Source organism: Saimiri boliviensis, chromosome 13, assembly GCF_048565385.1.
Source record: "Saimiri boliviensis isolate mSaiBol1 chromosome 13, mSaiBol1.pri, whole genome shotgun sequence".
In the NCBI taxonomy this organism is placed as follows: domain Eukaryota; kingdom Metazoa; phylum Chordata; class Mammalia; order Primates; family Cebidae; genus Saimiri; species Saimiri boliviensis.
Window position 1 is genome coordinate 6385283 of NC_133461.1, and position 6000 is coordinate 6391282.

Consider the following 6000-nt stretch of genomic DNA (forward strand, 5'->3'; position numbering starts at 1 on the left):
TTGACTATGTAGAATGATTCACAGATTTTTGTGTCATTCTTGTGCAGAGGCCAGGCTAATCTTCTCTGTATCATTCCAACTTTAGTGAATGTGCTGCTGAAGGAAGGATGGTACCTGATCTTTAATTCCTGCCATCAAAGTCACTCCTATGGATTGGACAAAACTGACAAGGTCTATTCTCAGGGAGCCAACGTTAAAATGTGCATTAGTGAGAAGAGAATATAGAGACTAAAAAATAAATACGATTGTGCATAGATGATTGTAATGTGTCGGTACTTAATTAACCCTGACATCACTTTTGTTTTTAATATTTAAAAAAGTGTCTGAAATATTCTAAGAGTTCAAGAAATCTCTTTCTTTGAATGAGAACACTAAGAGGATGCCAAAGGGATGGTTCAAGGACTGGCAACAACAAAAACAAAAACAAAAAACAAACAAAACCCACTACATTTCTTTTCTCCATTTTGGACAAGTTTCCCATCTGCAACAGACACCTCAAGTTAGACCCCGGGGCAAATTCAGTTGATTTCTAATTTGAGATTTGTTTCTCCCTGTTGTAATGAATTTCAAGGTCTAAGGAACATAAAAAGTTCTCCATTCAGACTCCATTTCCTATCTTATTTTCTTCTTTTTGTTTGTTTCTTTAGAACACATTGCTCTCTCCACACAGTTCCTTGATTCTAAATATTAGTTTTCTTACTTTGGGAAGGATGCTAAGTCAACACTAAACTTCCATTTTATCTTCTATAACATATGTTTATCAAAATAGATCTACCACAGAGAGTTGCTGTGAAGAACAAATTATAATGCATAGTAAATGAATTTATCAGTATCTTGTTAAAAATGCTGGACATTATGGCCATTACGTATTTTTCAAGATCCTGTTTAAGCAGAACCTGTTTTGTGAGTGTCTCCCGTTCCTTTCTCTTCTCTATGCCTATACTGCTTTCTAAACACAGCTTTCGCCTTTCTTAGAACATTGCATTTTTATTGCTCTTTTTCTGTCTTTCCTATTGTGAAATCCTTGAAGTCAGGGGCTGCAGCAATCACATTACCCAATGTAAATTCATGACTCATAGAATTTTTAATATAAATAAGGTTAGGAAAATGTTGAAGATCTAAAGGCAATAGAGATATCTGGGATATTCCACTCAGCAAAGAAAGGTGTGAACATTTTTAGGGTCAATATTGAAAAGGATTGGATTCTAAAACCAGCAGAGAAACCAAAAGTAAAATTTGTCATTTTGGGTTTGCCCAGGGTCAGCCTTCCTATTAAACATATCTGTTATCAGCTAAAAAGTATGGTTATCTACAGATTTTAGGTACTCTGAACACTTCAGCTTACCATCTGGCGTTAGTGTAGTAAATGAAGAAATTGCAACCTAACAGTCCTTTAACCAGACAATGAGCACGTTGAAGTCATTCTGTTTAGTCTTTGCTTCCTTTCTGTTCCTTTAGGCAATTAAACATGTTGTGGATCGTGACACAGAACTATTCTCTAGATCAAAAGGGTTTTTTGATATTTCAGAGCCTCGTTTCTCTCTTGGGATGATTTAATAATGTTTTACATATAAAGTAGGGCTTGCAAGGAGGTGAGGGGAAGGAGAAGTGACACCCATGTCTAGGGCACACCAGTTGCTAATGCTGCTTCTTCAGAAAACATGAGTTAGAAACTTCCCAGCCTTTCATCGGGGACAAAAATCTCATCATCCCAAAGGAGAGGATAAGAATATTTTATAAGAAATAAAATTTAATTCCATCAGTTCCAATAAACGTTGAGAAGGGTTCAGGGGTTTTAACTTTGTATCGCCTGATGGCTTAAGTAGTGCTTATAATAGTTGTGAAAAACTGATGAATAAGAATAAAATTCTAAGAATTTGGAGGTACTAACTTTTTAACATTTCTTTTCAACTTGTGATTTATTCTCTTGAATAAATTTATCTTATTTATTTATTTTTTTTGCCCCAGTGGAAATTCAGATAGATACCACTACCTGAAAATCTCTGTAAGAGACACTAAATGGCCTTTTCCTCTTCATTTTATAGTCTCCATGGAGGAATGGGAGTATTATGTGACTTACGTTATAGCAAATAATTTTTAAAACACGGTTCCTATTATAGCATGATTTATAAGCAATCACTGACTGATGATTTGGTGAGTAGTTTAAACCATTTGCTTCTTTTTTAAAAAAAATTCAATTTTTTCCTCTAGATCCACTGTTCACAGCTGTGGTCTGAATGTCTGTATTTCCCCAAATTCATATGTTGAAACTTAATCCTTTATGTGGAAGTATCTTAAGGTGTGGTCTTTGGGAGATAATTAGGTCATGAGGATGAAGCCCTCATGAATGGAATAAATGCTGTTACAAAAGACGCCCCATTGCCTTGCCCCTTCCACCATATGAGGACACAATCAGAAGTGCAGTCTATGAGGAACGGACCCTCATCAAACACAGAATCTTCTGGCTTCTTGATCTTAGACTTCCCAGTCTCTGGAATGATGATAAGTCAATCGTTGTTTACAAGCCACCTTGCCCAGGGAATTTCTGTTACAGCAGCCTGAACAGACCAAGACATTCATTCCTCTTCTCATCTGGTCTGTGGCCTGAGACAGGCTTTACTGTCTACATTACCAAAGAGCCCTTACCATCTGGCTTCCAGTTGAGTTTGGCCAATGAGAGATAGCAGAAAACTATGAGAAGGTAAAAGGAGAAAGAGGTCGGGTATTTGTTCTTCTCCCTTCCTCGCTTTCTGAAGCCACAGGTCATTTGGATCACAACGATAGCTCTCTCTAGTTTCTGCAGAAATAATACATTTTTACAGTTTCTCGTTTCTGGATTCTTTACTATTTATTCTCTGTTCCCTTAACTCTTTCACAATGGTATAAGTAGTCTTATGCTTCATTCATTGCTCCTCTGGGTTAGCCATGTTATTATTTCTTTATAAATGACTGATGCAGAATTTGTTACCAAGAGTAGTCCCAGGAAACTGACTTTCAAAATGGGTTTCTGGGATTGTGCTGCTCACATATTTGATGAGCTCACACAGTAATGTCAGAACTATTCAAGTTTCTGTGGGTAGTGACATGAGATGGAGGGAATAATGAGACACCCAGAGGTCAATATCCTGTGATATTTATTCACTACATGGGTTATTATTCATCACTGCATAACAGCCCCAAAACCTAGTGGCTTCAAGTAATAAACACGAATTATATTACAGTTTCTGTAGGGTAGCAAGTCAGGAGTGTCTTACCTGATATTTTAGGTATTTCTGGCTTACAGACTTCAAAGAGGTTACAGTTGAAAGAACTGGGGCTGCAGCCATATGTTGGCTTAAATGAGGTGAAGAAATCTGCTTCTAAGATGTCACACCTTTCTAAGTTTTGGCTAGAGATCTCGGTTTCTTGCTGGCTTTTGGCAAGAGGACTCAACTCCTTACTGTGTAGTCCTCTGCATAGGAGCTGGCTGAGTGATGACATGAAACTGGTTTCTCCTTGCATGTGGAAGGTAAGTAGGAAGCCATATACTTTTTGTGGAAGTGTGTGATAGAGAAACCACAAACCATCGCTTCCAACTGATTCCGAACAGTAAAAGTATTAGCTAAGTTTAACCTACACTGAACCAGGAGGCTGGGATTAGGTTTTACCTTTTAAAGAGACTATCTAAGAATTTCTGGAAATATTTTAAACCATTACAGGTGGCAATAGTGGCCACAGAGTTTATGGAATGTCTGACTGCTTTTTATTTTCCTTGAAATACTATACATTTTATTATCCATGAAATACTACATGGTACAAAAATTTTCAATGTTTATTGCACAAATGTAGACAAGCTGACAACCTTGAATGCTTGTCTCAATGCATCATGAAGAATCTGAAAGCCTCTATGATTACTTTAATAGGATGTCTTATTTCCTGCAATTGCAGGGCCAACATGGCTGAGGATTAAATCTGTGGACTGCTTTTAAGTGTTGCAGGATTACCAGGCCACAAGTGCTCAGTCCTGACAGATCTTCTGTGCTGAAGTAAGGTCTGGTTGTCAGGCAGTGTGATCTGAGATGTGAGGTGAGAATCTTTGAAGATAAAGGGATGAGTCTGAGACATTGAACCTCCAGTCCTCAAACCTTCCTTGCTTCTACCTAGGAAACTGTAAGAATCTTCTTTTGCATAAAAATGTTTTAATGTCTCTTCCCATAGAGTTGTTTCCTTAGGAGATGCTAATTCTTCTAAGGACCTATCCCCACTAGGGTTCATTGCCTCCTAGTGTATAAGGATAATTAAATCCTAGCATAGCTGAGAGAGAAAGGGAAGATCTGCTCAGGAGGAGAAAACTATTAAACTAAAGGAGTTTTGTCAATTTTAATTCTTAGGTTTCTAGGAAATATACAGCAGAAGATGTTATAAGAGTATTAGACAAGGGAAAACAAAATGTAAGATTAGATGAAGATGAATTTATTTATTAAAACAGATGAACTCACTGAGGATTTGGGATCTAATGAATGAGCTCAAGCACTGGCCATAAAATATATGTATGCTTTATGGGTTCTCTTGCCATTCCACTAAAGGGAATTAGAGAATATAAAACCTAGGGCTTAGAATAAAGCCTTTCTTTCTGCTGACAACTCTCTCACATTTTCAAGGCAACACTTGCTTTGCTGCTGAGCCTTGGTAGAGCTGACTTTCTAAAAACGGACCCACAACTGATTATACAACACGAGTTCCTTGTCAAGAACTAGACCACCCATCAAGAACTGAACTAACCACCTATGAAATCATTAATGTAGACATAATAGCAACCTTCTTAAATAAATGAAAATTATGTAGAGAAAACTGGTTCGAGAAGGGAAGGTAGGTATAAGCATATTGCATGAGAGGGTAGCTCAGAATCCCAATCTGCTTTCATCAGCTCTGCAGCCTACACTCTGATCTCATGAGGAGTTCCTATTGACCAATTATGAGAGCAACAAAAAGCAGAGACATGGCTTACAAATAGATCTAAAAGGTATGCTGGTACCAACCAGCTGTGGATGGTTACTACATTAGAGTGAGACTCAAGACTGGCCATGAAATACATTTGTGTAGACAACAGTAGGCATAACATGAGGTAATAGGTCTGATTTTCCACTTTGCATGACAGGTGAGGTAGAGCTCTGATTTTAAACATTGATGGCAGGTGGGCTGAATGGTTAGAAATTTGAAAGTAACAGAATGTAAGGCTAAGGGAATATTGGAAAAACAAAGAGGAAGTGGTGTGTATATGAACTTCCTGTGCAAAGTCATCCATGTTCTGTGCATGTGTCCCCCAGATAATGCTCTTATTAGGTGGAGATCACCCATCCAGTGGGCATTATTCAGCCTCTTCCTCCCTTCTCTGCTCCCTGCTCTCTGATGCTTGCTTGGTTAGCCTTTGTCCAAAAGGACCATGGCAGCAGGAATGGAGGCTATGCCTGGGCTCAACAATTAGGATTTCACATTGCCAAGGCTATCCTGGCTACTGCTGTTGCTAATTATTCTCACTGCCAACAGCAAAGACAAAAGCTAAATTCTCAGGATGGACTCATAGGAACCAATTGGTTAGGGTCAGGTAAAAGATTATTACATTGAACTACTTCCACCATGTGGGGAGTGGCTAATAATTCATCTTCATGAGAATAGATGTGTGTTCCAAATTCATGTTTGCCTTCTCTTCCTACATTGCTTCTACCAACAGCACAGTTTGTGGAGTTACTGAATGTTTTATTCATCACCACAACGTCCCAAGCGACATAAGCTCTGATGAAGGAGTTCTTTGCAGAGTGAAAGAAGTGTAATAATTGGTGAAAGTCTGCAAAATCCATATGCTCTATCAGCTTTAAGCAATTGATATGATCTCAGAATAATCTTCTGAAGGCATTAGACTGAAGGATTGGAGTCCTGTAGGACATGGTATCGTTTTTAACCTCCAGCAGCCAAAATGGTGTCTTCTCTCCAGAGTCAGAAAACACAGTTCTTATTATAAAG

The 6000-nt window shown here is 38.1% G+C and overlaps 1 non-coding gene across 1 annotated transcript; it reads right to left on the reverse strand.

Annotated features, from left to right (window-relative positions):
- Nucleotides 1–2: 2 nt before the first annotated feature.
- Nucleotides 3–105, reverse strand: LOC120361703 (U6 spliceosomal RNA). Its single transcript, XR_005577843.1, has one exon. It is a non-coding gene; the product is annotated as a U6 spliceosomal RNA (small nuclear RNA).
- Between the last annotated feature and the right edge of the window lie 5895 nt (nt 106–6000).